The sequence below is a fragment of the Microcaecilia unicolor genome, chromosome 7, assembly GCF_901765095.1.
Source record: "Microcaecilia unicolor chromosome 7, aMicUni1.1, whole genome shotgun sequence".
NCBI lineage: Eukaryota > Metazoa > Chordata > Amphibia > Gymnophiona > Siphonopidae > Microcaecilia > Microcaecilia unicolor.
Genome location: NC_044037.1, coordinates 254,978,007 through 254,990,704, shown reverse-complemented (window position 1 = coordinate 254,990,704; position 12,698 = coordinate 254,978,007). Strand labels below are relative to the sequence as shown.

The window sequence follows — 12,698 nt, the reverse complement described above, 5'->3', positions numbered from 1 at the left end:
CGGTAGAACGAGAGGGCATGAAATGAGATTGAAGGGGGGCAGACTCAAGAAGAATGTCAGGAAGTATTTTTTCACGGAGAGGGTGGTGGATGCGTGGAATGCCCTCCCGCGGGAGGTGGTGGAGATGAAAACGGTAACGGAATTCAAACATGCGTGGGATAAACATAAAGGAATCCTGTGCAGAAGGAAGGGATCCTCAGGAGCTTAGCCTAGAATGGGTGGCAGAGCTGGTGGTTGGGAGGTGGGGCTAGTGCTGGGCACACTTATACGGTCTGTGCTACACCCCTTCCCGTGCACTCCGCTCCATGGATAAATCCTTCTTATCTGTTCCCTTCTCCACTACTGCCAACTCCAGACTTCGCGCCTTCTGTCTCGCTGCACCCTACGCCTGGAATAAACTTCCTGAGCCCCTACGTCTTGCCCCATCCTTGGCCACCTTTAAATCTAGACTGAAAGCCCACCTCTTCAACATTGCTTTTGACTCGTAACCACTTGTAACCACTCGCCTCCTCCTACCCTCCTCTTTTCCTTCCCATCCACATTAATTGATTTGATTTGCTTACTTTATTTATTTTTTGTCTATTAGATTGTAAGCTTTTTGAGCAGGGACTGTCTTTCTTCTATGTTTGAGCAACGCTGCGTATGCCTTGTAGCGCTATAGAAATGCTAAATAGTAGTAGTAGTAGTGCTAGGGCTGGTGGTTGGGAGGCGGGACTAGTACTGGGCAGACTTATACGGTCTGTGCCGGGGCTGGTGGTTGGGCGGCGGGGATAGTGCTGGGCAGACTTATACGGTCTGTGCCAGAGCCGATGGTGGGAGGCAGGGATAGTGCTGGGCAGACTTATACGGTCTGTGCCAGAGCTGGTGGTGGGAGGTGGGACTGGTAGCTGGGAGGCGGGGATAGGGCTGGGCAGACTTATAGGGTCTGTGCCAGAGCTGGTGGTTGGGAGGCGGGGATAGGGCTGGCCAGACTTATACGGTCTGTGCACTGAAGAGGACAGTACAAATAAAAAAGTAGCACATATGAATTTATCTTCTTGGGCAGACTGGATGGACCGTGCAGGTCTTTTTCTGCCGTCATCTACTATGTTTACTATCTAATTAGGACAGACAAACAGGACAAACAAGAGATAAGGGAATATTAAATTGAGGATGATAAAATAAGGGTTCTGAACAAGTGAACAAGGGTTAGGAGTTAAAAGCAGCATCAAAAAGGTGGGCTTTTAGCTTACATTTGAAGCAGCCAGAGATGGAGCTTGACATACCGGCTCAGGAAGTCTATTCCAGGCATAAGGTGCAGCAAGATAAAAGGAACGGAGTCTGGAGTTAGCAATGGAGGAGAAGGGTGCAGATAAGAGAGATTTACCCAGTGAACGGAGTTCCCGGAGAGGAATGTAGGGAGAGATGAGAGTGGAGAGGTACTGAGGAGCTGCAGAGTGAATGCACTTATAGGTCAATAAGAGGAGTTTGAACTGTATGCGGAAGCGGATAGGAAGCCAGTGAAGTGACTTGAGGAGAGGGCTAATATGAGCATAACGACACTGGCGGAATATTAGTCTTGCAGCAGAATTTTGAACAGATTGAAGAGGAGAGAGATGGCTAAGTGGGAGACCTGGGGAGAAGCAAGTTGCAGTAGTCTAAACAAGAAGTGATAAGAGTGTTGATGAGGGTTCTGGTAGTGTGCTCAGAAAGGAAAGGGCGAATTTTGATGATGATATAGAGAAAGAAAGGACAGGTTTTAGCAGTCTGTTGAATATGTGCAGAGAAGGAGAGGGAGGAGTCGAAGATGACCCCAAGGTTACGAGCTGATGAGACAGGAAGGATGAGAGTGTTATCCACAGAAATAGAGAATGAGGGAGGAGGAGAGGTTGGTTTAGGGAGAAAGATAAGAAGCACAGTCTTAGCCATGTTTAGTTTCAGATGGCGTTGAGACATCCAGGCAGCAATGTCAGACAAGCAGGCTGATACTTTGGCCTGGATTTCAGCTGAGATTTCTGGTGTGGAGAGGTAGATATGGGAGTCATGAGCATAAAGATGATACTGAAAATCATGGGATAAGATCAGAGTACCAAAGGAAGAAGTATAGATGGAGAAAAGAAGAGGTCCCAGGACAGATCCCTGAGGTACACCAACTGACAGTGGGATAGAAGTAGAGGAGGATCCACTGGAGTATACACTAAAGGTACGCTGGGAGAGATAAGAAGAAAACCAGAGCCCTGAAATCCAAGTGAGGACAGCGTATCAAGGAGTACTTGGGGCCGAGAGTGTCTCTTGGGGCACGGGGCCTTCTCTTCTTGTAGTTTTAGTCCCTCTGGGCCAGGGGAGTGCAGTTCCAGGTCTACATTTCCACAAGCTGTGCTCCTTTCTTGTTGGTCTCCTGGCAGCACCTTCTTCTCTGGCTGTTCCCCGGGTCTCTCATCTATGCATTTTGCTTGTTGAGCACAGCTCCATTGCTGCATGTTGAGCACAGCTCCATCTCTGTATGTTGAGCACAGCTCCATCGCTCCATGTTGGGCATGGCTCCATCGCTGCATGTTGGGCACAGTTCTACAGTTCCAGGTTGGCTTTAGACCCATCGCTGTATGTTGAGGACAGCTGTATCACGGCATGTTGAGTGAAGTTCCTTCGCTGCATATTCTGCAACCTTTCATCTCTGCATATTGAATGCAGCTCCATTGTCGCATGTTGAGTGTAGTTCTTTCTTTGCAGGTCTCAGTGTGGGGCGCAGTCCTGTGTCTACGTGTAGAACACAGTTCTGTGTCTGCCTGTGGAACACAGCTCCTTGTCTGTGTGTAGCATGCAGGTCTCTCTCTCTCTCTCTCTCTGCATATGGAACGCTGCTCTCTGTCTGTGTGCAGAACGCAACTTCACCGCCTCTTGAATGTAGTTCCATCTCTGTGTGTTTAGCACAACTCTTCTCTGCAGATTGGGTGCAGTTTCAGGGCCGTATGTGGAGCACAGCACTGTACCTGCAGGTGCTGCACATCTTCATGTCTGCATAGGAAGCATAGCTCCTTGCCGGCGTCCGGAGCGCTGCTCCTTGCCGGCGTCTGGAGCACTACTCCTTCTTTGCATGTAGAAAGCAGCTCCTTGTCTGCGTTTTATATACAGTTCCATCGCTACCACAGTTTCAGTTCCGCAGATACCTCTTAACATCCAGCTCTTTCAGTAGGGCACTGCTTATCCTCTGTCTGTTACTCTCAGCTTCTTCTCTACTTTTTCAGTGCTTTTCTATCTTTGCCAGAGGTGTGCAACTCCTTCTCTGCCCGTGGTGTGTGGCTCAGTTTGTGTGCTTTGAGTGCAAATCTGTTTGTTCTTGTTGAGCATGGATCCTACTTTGCCTGATGAAAGCAGCTTTGTTTCTGTCTCTTGAGCACAGTTCAGTCTCTGACTGAGGAATGTATTTTCACCTTTGCCTGTTGGGCACTGTTTCACCTTGTCGGACAACTTCAGCTCTTTTCTGCGGGTTGGGTACAGTAACTTCTCGGCAGCTGTGGCATACCGCAGTTTAGATTGCTAGACAAGGCTGCCTTGTCTCCTGTTAGCTACCATTCCTGTGGCACCTTTTTCTTGCCGTAGCCTCTTGGTGGCTGGTGAGTAGCTTCGCCATTGCTGGAGTTTGAATTCATCTCTGCTTCTTTTGTGGCTTCTTGGCACCTTGGGGGTCTTTTCTCTGCAGTGTGACTCGACTCTCTTTTTGCCCTTTTCTTCATGGTTCTCCTGGAGAGACTAGCGCTCCAGTTAGTGACTCTGGAGTCTCTTCTTGTTCTGTGGAGTTTGATTCTCTCACTAGACGCGGATCTGGGTTGTTCCTGGGCCTTGCTTCCTTTCTTCTATGAAATGTGGTGCACTGTTTGGGGATACATACTCCTAGTACTTGTTGGGGTCGCGTCCTCCAACCATCTTGGACTCAAGGCAGACTGGCAGGTTTGGGAGTTACTCTTTGTCCTGCCAGGGTTCAGAGAAGTGGATCCTGGTCTAGGAGAGAAAGTTCATCTCCTTGTTGCTCGGATACGACTGTTGCCTTCCTTCCAGGGGGGGGGGGGGGGGTCCTTTGGCATGAGTATCTTTGCTGCTTCTTTTGCTACTCTCGGGACAGGGGTACGTAGTTTTTCTTTTGCTCAGGACATTTGTTTTATGTCCCTCGACTTCATTTCCTTTTCTAGTGTCTAACTCGGTTAAATTTTGGTAGCTTGGTGGTTCGGATATTCAAATTCTTTTCTGCTGATCAGTTTTTGCTGTATGTGTAGCTTTGTTGATTTTTCAACCTTCTGAATTCTACTTTTCTCTCTCCCCTCTTTGGGGAAACTGCTTTGCTATATCCCATTAGTCAGGACTGGTCTGGTATAGATGACAAGGAAGGAAACTTTAGGTTCTTACCTGATAGTTGTTTTTCCTTTAAAAATACCAGACCAGTCCAGATGCCCTCCCTGGCAAAAGTCTGTCAGACTGTTGTTTCCTTTAGGTATCCCTGGCTGTTCCATAGTTCTTCAATACGGTAGGATGTCCTACAGCACTGCCTACTTCATCTTTTCTATTCAATCTCCTGCCACTTGTTGTGCCATCTCTGTATGACTCCTGTTACTTGGGATCACGGAGTTCTTTCCCTGGATTCAGGGGTAGGTCTCTATGTGCTTCGGCAAGCTCGGTATGGACCATTCCTTCCCGCTTACTTTACTGTGAGGGGAGGTTGCTCTTGCCTTCGCCCAAGCAGGAACAGTGAGGTTCTACATATTGGCTCCAAGAGTTTGCCTGTTTGGTATTAACTGTGCTTTCTTCTAGACTTCAGAGCACCATTGCTTGACTATTCGAAATACTGAACATTCTAGGCTGCACGATACCCTTAAGGGGCGGTTTACTTCTATCTGGCAAGGGCTCTTGTTGGCTAGATCAGATGAATTAGAAGTCTCTCAGTCACCACCTGCTGGAAGGCGTGCACAACCCATCAGTCAATCACTGGGCCAGTCCGGAGGGACTAATGGAAAGCAAATTAGCAGATAAGGCCTAATTTCTCCATTGAGTCCCAAAATGCAACCAGTATTGAGTTTGTGTGTTGAAGTATTAACAGTTATTGATATATTGAAATGTGGGTTATTAATTAGTAAGAACTGTTTTTGAATAAAAAGATTGGATTGGGGTAAATGATTATCAGACTGATGGTGCTTAGTTTTTTTTTAAACTTTGTGGACTTCTGTTCTTATTTTGGTATCATTCAGGTGTGAATGAAGACTACAAGCATGGTTTTGGTTAATTGATACAGCTCAGGATAACAAAATATGGTTACATGAAGTCTTAAGAAAAAAAAGCTGTCCTAAGCAAAGCTTGTGTGTTCCAAAATACTATACATTTTTAACTTTAAGAGATCAATTTATATACTTTCTCCCTGTTTATTCCTCCTTTATATCTCCTGCACAAATAACAGACCCATACGATTAAAGGTTTCTTTGCAGACCAAAAGACAGAGGGTAAGTCCTCTCTGAGGCATACCTGCTCCAGTACTAGCCTTGACCTGTCCATCTCTTTGGGAACCATATTGAATATGCTTGTCCTTTGCTTTTAAGAAAAAAGTCATTAACTTGAAAATAAGTCTAGTTTAAGAATATTGCTTGATCTGCTTGAGCTACATGTGTGCTCAACTTGTTTGGTACATATCTTAGCATTTTCATCTATCAGTAGTTGTGTTTTTATAATCAGTTTTTGTCCTGTCTAATGTCTGGGCTTCTAAATTTATGATTCAAATATGGTATATTATTTTAATTCTGTATGGCAGTTGTGAAATCCTTTTGTATATATGTCTATCTTCATGTTTTTAATAGATGGAAGAATATATATATTTTTTTAATTTCAGGTGCTCATGGATAGTATCACTTGTTGGCTATGTAACACATTTTACAGAAAGATATACAAAATTTAGTTTTCAAATAGCTAAGGTACGTACAATGTTAAAGTTAATTTGAAAGAAAAAGTGACTTTTTTTTTTGTTAGGACACTCAGAGCTATCATGGAAATACTTTTAAGAAGTGAAATTGTATTTGAATGTCAAAATAGAACAAGAAGATACAAGGTTACTGCGTTAAAAGTTTATAAAATAGTGAAGAGCACTAACCCTAATAAATTAATCTATGAAAATACTTAAACATGGATTCAGAGGTGTCTGAGTTTACTTTAAACTAACTGAAGTCTGGTGTTATTGTTTGATTTGGTTAAAGGAGGATTTCGTTTTTGGGGGGCATATAGCTATATCATACTTCTGTTAATTGTTTTGTCTGTAATATTTCTCTGTATGATTTCTTGTGTTAATTCTCCTTTCTCATCTCTTGCGTTAACACTGAAAACTTGAGCCATGCTTATTACCTGATGAAGTCTTACTTTTGCATTGGACTACCTGACTATCAAACCCACCACTGCTGGAAAATACTATCAGATATGCCTCAGGCCCCTGAAACAGATATTATGAGGGCAAATCTATAACTGGGTGCCACCTGATGACTGTATGATGGTTTCTTATACTATAACCTAGATGCCTAGGTTCTGTTATAGAAAACCATTGTATCCTGGTATCAACACGCTTAGCATTTAGGTGCCTGCAGTTATATGAGCTATAGAGCTCACGTAAATTTGGGCACCTAATGCAGCAAGGATGTACTTTAGCTGGGATCCTGCCTGTCTGCAACCCATGCTCCATCCCTTTGTGGGCTCCCTTTGGAAATTCCCACCATCTATGTTAAATCTGTATTTGTAGAATAGCACTTAGATGTCCTGCTATTACTTATACAGATATGTGCGTGAGTGCTAGTATTGCAAACATTTATACACGCAATTCGTGCGTAAATGTGAGAATCCAGGTAACAGAATTGCCCTTGATATGGTGATACTCATCAAACATTGATGATCTTTTATTTTTCAATTTTCATTTTTTGGTGATTTGATAAATGATGTTTTTCCCCAGATTGAAGATTTAATGCTGCGATCTAAATGATGTGAACACATGTGTCAAATGAAGAATCATGAATACAATGACAGATAAGGCCATGATACCCTTACAGTTTGCCTAAACTACATCCAGGTATGGTGGCATGAACCACATTTTCGTCTTACTACTTTGCAGTTTGGATCTTCATTGGCTGTCTTATAGTTCTTGAATTCTGTTACTGTTTATGCTTCTACCTTCTCCACCGGATGTTTGTTCTGTGAATTCACCACCAGGGCTGGCTCAGCCTATGGACCAGGTGGGGCTCTGGCCCAGGGTGCCAGTGATAAAGGGCACCAAAATCCCAGTCTTGTCTACCTTCAAACTCCTAGAGGGATATATGCCAGAGTGGGATTGTGGTGCCCTTTTTCACCAGCGCTCTGAGCCAGTGCCTCACCCAGTTCAGCAGGAGGAGGGACTTGAGATAGAGGGTAAGATACTGGATCACATGCACTGGAGGGGGGGAGTTAAGGGAGAAATACCAGTGGGGGGGGGATTGCAATAGCAAAACTTGACTCAGGGCACCACCGTCCCTTCAGCTGGCCCTGTACAACACCCTTTCCGCCAGAAAACTTTTCTGATATTACTCTTGAGTTTGTCATTGACTGATTCCTCCCACTGTGACATCATGTTTTAGAATTTCTCCTCCACTAAAAAAGGTTTCTTCTCTTTGCATTATTGTATGTGTGTGATATTTTAATAACTCTGTCATATCCCTTTGCCTTTCCTGCCATCTTACATATTTAGGTTAAGTCTATTTTATAAGGCTTTTAGGGGCCCTTTTATTATGCTGCGATAAAAAGGGCCTTGTGCTAGTGATGGTGGCCATTTTTGTCGCGCTCTAAGGCCCCTTTATACCACAGCGGATAAAAAGGCCAAAAAAAGACATGGCCATGAGGTAAGATTGCTCTGGAAATACCGGCGCTGAGGGTGAAACTACTTCCGGCACCTGCGTTGGGCCGGCGGTAGCTCCAGATTGGCGTGCGGTAAGCCCGCGGTGGGCTTATCACCACTTAGTAAAAGGGACCCTAAGTGCAGATCCAGCATCATTTTGACAGCCTTTATCTGGACTCTCTCTACTCTGTTTATATCTTTTCAAGAGTACAGCCTCCAGAATTGAACATAGTACCTGTTTAAGTCTTACCAGTTACTTGTACAAAGGCTACTCCTGGGGGAGTCTGAACAACTGCATATTGCAGAATTCCCTTGAGGTGCAGAATTTTCCTTTTGCTGTGCAGAATTGTTTGTAAGCTAGTGGGACATGGAGCTGGTGTTGAAATTCAGTTGATGCCACAGCCTTCCTGCACCTTTCATCTCTAGCAAATTGCTTTCAGCGGTGCTAAAGTCCAGTGTTATTCTTGTAAGACTTGATATCCGCACAGGATTTCGAGTAGCATGCTGATTGCAAGAGCCATGTGGTTCGGGAAAGTCGAAGTACCAGCAGAGTTTAATTGACATCTGTGCGGCACAGAGAATGCTGGGGGAATTGAGTTTGGGGGTAGAAGCTTGGAGAGGGACTTAACAGAGAAGAAAAAGGGCTAAGGGAATGTGGCTGGAGAATGCAGTGAATATTTTTAGCGTTGCTATACTGGGGCAGACTAAAGGTCCATCAAGCCCATTATCCTGTAGATATTGTATTGGAAAGACAGGGGTTAGGGCAAGCCTTGAGATAAATCTAGGAGCCAGCAGTCCTCCCTACCCCTCCAACATTGGCCCAGTGAAGTTTGGGTGGGGGGAGGTAGAGGTATTATGGGGCACCCTCAACTTTTTGTTTCACATCTATGGCAGCCTCATAGTCTCCCCTATGTTGGCCAAGAGTAATGTATCTGTGAGTGCTTCTACGTTCAGCACTGTTCTCGGAGCTAATCAGTGGCTGTGCAGAGTACACCTGTCCAGATATCGCTTGTTCTTTAGCCTAACAGTTCCTAAGGGATCTCTGCCTTCTGGAATAATAATCTTTAAAAAATAAGAATAATGTCTACAGGGAACGCTGTTGAGGCATACTAGTTTTGACATACTGTTTCATGTCTGATCCTGTAACATTTTTCCTTTCTTCCTCTGGAGTGGCTTAAGCGATTCCTATAGCCATGTTGTCTGGGAATCCCCTCCCAGATCAGCAGTAGATCTTTCATAAACTGATTTAAAAAGGCTCTTTCCTTAGCGTTTGTACCAGGCCAACCCAGAACAAGTGGGTGTTATGTCCATTGACCAGTGAATGAAGACAGAGAAGCCAAAGTAATTCCAAGTGATTCGCCCCATAAGTATATTGTGAAGTGATACAGTGTTCAGTATTCTCTATCTCCAGCAGTTCTGTGTGTAGTTTCTGGCCTGATCAAGCCATTTTTTTCTCCTAATCCAGTCAATCTAGTTCAGATGAGTTTAGGATATGCTCCTTTTTGTATGACAGTCCTTAACTACAGGACTTCTAATAATCTCAGGGAATACTTGAAGGGATCCATCTAACTCCCCCTTTATTCCACTGGTTTGGAATCCTTTAGGGTTGAAAGGCCTCTGTAGAAATAAGACAAGATATTGTGAGGCCAGCTCCTGAATATGCTGAACTTTTTTGCAAAGAGAATTTTCATAGTAACTGAGGAAACTTGGGATTCTATGAAGGGTTTTCTCAGATATATTTAAGCTTATACCCTTTTTCCATTTACTACTGCAACTTCCTGTCCACTTTTCAGCTACAGCACCTTTTCAAGTGAGGAGGAATAGTCTAGTGTCTCAACTGCAAGTATTTTTCTATTTCTGGCAGCTGTCTAATATATTTGCTATGTTTCTTATCAGGACCTTTTCTTTTTTTATTGAAAAATTTCTCATATGTACAAAATAAACATATACAGAAATATGCATAGGTACAAATAATTAACACAATTACAAAAAAATAAGGAAAAAATAATCCTGCTTACAAGTCCACATTACGGGGAAACTGGCTGACTAAGAAAAAGGGAAGAACCCGCCCCCCCCCCCCCCTTCAGAAAATGGGGATCAGTCACTTTTCAATTACATCTAACCAGATCTATACCTGCATTAATCAGAATAGAAAGCACCCAAAAATTAAACTAAAGATTTTTTCTTCTCTGAGAAGAAAGTTTCCAGGTGTGTAGGATCAAGAAAAACAAACACATTATTATCATGTGGTTTACCAGACATTTACAAGGAAATTTCAAGAAAAAGGAAGCTCCTAAGTCAAGAACCCTTGATTTTAATTGAAGAAAAGCTTTCTGTTAAGTGTCTGGCAAACATCAGGAAATATCATGGAGGAGTAGGCTAGTGGTTAGAGCACCAGTCTTGACATCCATAAGTACATAAGTACATAAGTAGTGCCATACTGGGAAAGACCAAAGGTCCATCTAGCCCAGCATCCTGTCACCGACAGTGGCCAATCCAGGTCAAGGGCACCTGGCACGCTCCCCAAACGTAAAAACATTCCAGACAAGTTATACCTAAAAATCCAGAGGTGCCCGGTTCAAATCCCAGTGCTGCTCCTTATGATCTTGGGCAAGGCACTTAACCCTCCATTGCCTCAGGTACAAAATTAGATTGTGAGCCCTTCAGGTACAGAGAAATAACCAGTGTACCTGAATGTAACTCACCTTGAGTTACTACTGAAAAAGGCATGAGCAAAATCCAAATAAATAAAATCATGATAGGCTGCCCAAAAAAGGAACACTCTTCTTTGAAAAATAAGCTTTCATAATAATAAACTTATGTTCCTCTTTAAGAAAAGATACCAACAATGTTGCTGTCTTAGTGATGGGTTCCTGAGAAGATTCAATAAATCTTGTCAAATCCAGACGATCTGGAGAATGAATATTATCCATAGCACCTTCCTTACTAAGGACCTTAGAGCTTCTAGGTAAATAATAAAGGTGACTAACTGAAACAATTTCAGTAGTCAGCTGAAACCTCTTTAAAATAAATCTTCAAAAATCTCTAAGGATGCTAGGAAAATTTAATCATCTTAAATTACGGGCTCTGAATACATTTTCTAGTGATTCAATCTGCAAATGCATTGCTAAGCAGTCCTTAGTCGTAGGTGATAAAACAGGTTCAGTTTTAGTCAACTGAGTGTCCACTTTATCTACTCGTTTACAAACTTTCAACCTGGATTGCTGAAAATTAAACTTAGCCACCGTTATGTAAACTTTGCAAAAGATGATAAATTATCATGCAGGGTTTTCTCCATTCTAGTAATAGCTAACAATGAGTCTTTTAATGAAACTTCCTGCTGGGTAGCCCCACCAGAGGCTTTTAACTGTATAAGAAACAGTTAAAAGGTACCTTGGGCAGTCTGGTCAATCCCATTGCTTGGAGTTAAAGAATTAAGGGGTAGAACTCCTTGCAGGAGGTAAACCTTTCAAGTACGCCTTCCATCCCATGAAAAACCTGACAGTTTCCGAGGGATCTCTGCCTTCTGTAATAAAATTCTTAAAAGAATAAAAATGCCTACAAGAAGTACTAGTGAGTCATACTAGTTTTAACATTCTTTCATGTCTGATCCACTAACTTTCTTCCTTACTGTCCTCTTGAATGGCTTAAGCAATTCCTGGAGCCATATTCTCATATTCAACGGTACTGTGCTCTGCAGTTAATTGTTTTATGCTCTGTGTTCCAGACTCGCTAGTGCATTAGCTGTGACCCTAGAGTGTGGAGTGAACAGTATTAAGGAGCAGGTTCTTGTCAAACCTTATCAGTTGTTTCCAGAGATTTTCAGGGCTTGTGCTGTTCTGTTGAGCACATCCTATTTAATTTCATACCTAGGGATTCTTTCTTTGCTCCTTTTAGTCCTTATCCTGCATTGAGCCCCTACGTCTTGCCCCATCCTTGGCCACCTTTAAATCTAGACTGAAAGCCCACCACTTTAACATTGCTTTTGACTCGTAACCACTTGTAACCACTCGCCTCCACCTACCCTCCTCTCTTCCTTCCCGTTCACATTAATTGATTTGATTTGCTTACTTTATTTTTATTTTTTGTCTATTAGATTGTAAGCTCTTTGAGCAGGGACTGTCTTTCTTCTATGTTTGTGCAGCGCTGCGTACGCCTTGTAGCGCTATAGAAATGCTAAGTAGTAGTAGTAGTAGGCTAGCAGTTTACAATTCTTTGGATGGAGCGGGATATAAATTGTTAAATAAATAAATACTAGTTATACCTTCCCTTAACCTCCATCTTTGCTATGGGATGCTACTTTTGCTAATATTCAATTTACAGAGACTTTAATGTTTCTCCTAACCTTGTAGCCCATACCTTCAGTACTGGCAGCCATTCTACTCTTTAATGCCTCATTCCTTCTGCTCGTTTTCCTTCTCAGGAGAGATGGATTGGATACCTATCAACGCATCGTCCTGTCCTTCCTCCGGGTTTATGGTCCTTTTGGGTTTCACCCTCACCTTTTAAAGGAAACTGTATAGACCGTTTGTTTTCTTTTTTCTCTCTGTCAATGGGAATTCAGGAGTATATCATATCTGTGCTCTCTAGAGATCAAGGACTTCTATGGTACATGCTCCTGTTGCTTTTCCCTATACTTTTGAGTCTCTCGCATTGCTCCATACTTTTTGATTCTTGGGCAGCTAGTCTTCTGCTCTGACCTCGGTGGCGAGTAAGCCAATGGAAACGCTTCTAAAGAAGAGGATTGTGAGATTTCTTGAACTAAATGGAATGCAGGATCCGAGTCTACATGACTTCACTAGTGGCAGTTCGTTTCAGACGAATCTGACTGTCT

The 12,698-nt window shown here is 43.1% G+C and overlaps 1 protein-coding gene across 6 annotated transcripts in view; it reads left to right on the top strand.

Annotated features, from left to right (window-relative positions):
• Window positions 1-12,698, top strand: part of MBD5 (methyl-CpG binding domain protein 5) — a 235,657-nt gene that overhangs the window by 37,134 nt on the left and 185,825 nt on the right. For 4 of the 6 annotated variants that reach the window (XM_030209188.1, XM_030209187.1, XM_030209186.1 and 1 more), the window contains exons 3-5: window positions 5,849-5,930; window positions 6,755-6,756; window positions 6,950-7,066. The gene's annotated coding sequence lies outside the window, so the exon portion shown is untranslated. The remainder of the gene's footprint in view (window positions 1-5,848; window positions 5,931-6,754; window positions 6,757-6,949; window positions 7,067-12,698) is intronic. The other 2 variants (XM_030209184.1, XM_030209183.1) reach the window with 1 other exon arrangement.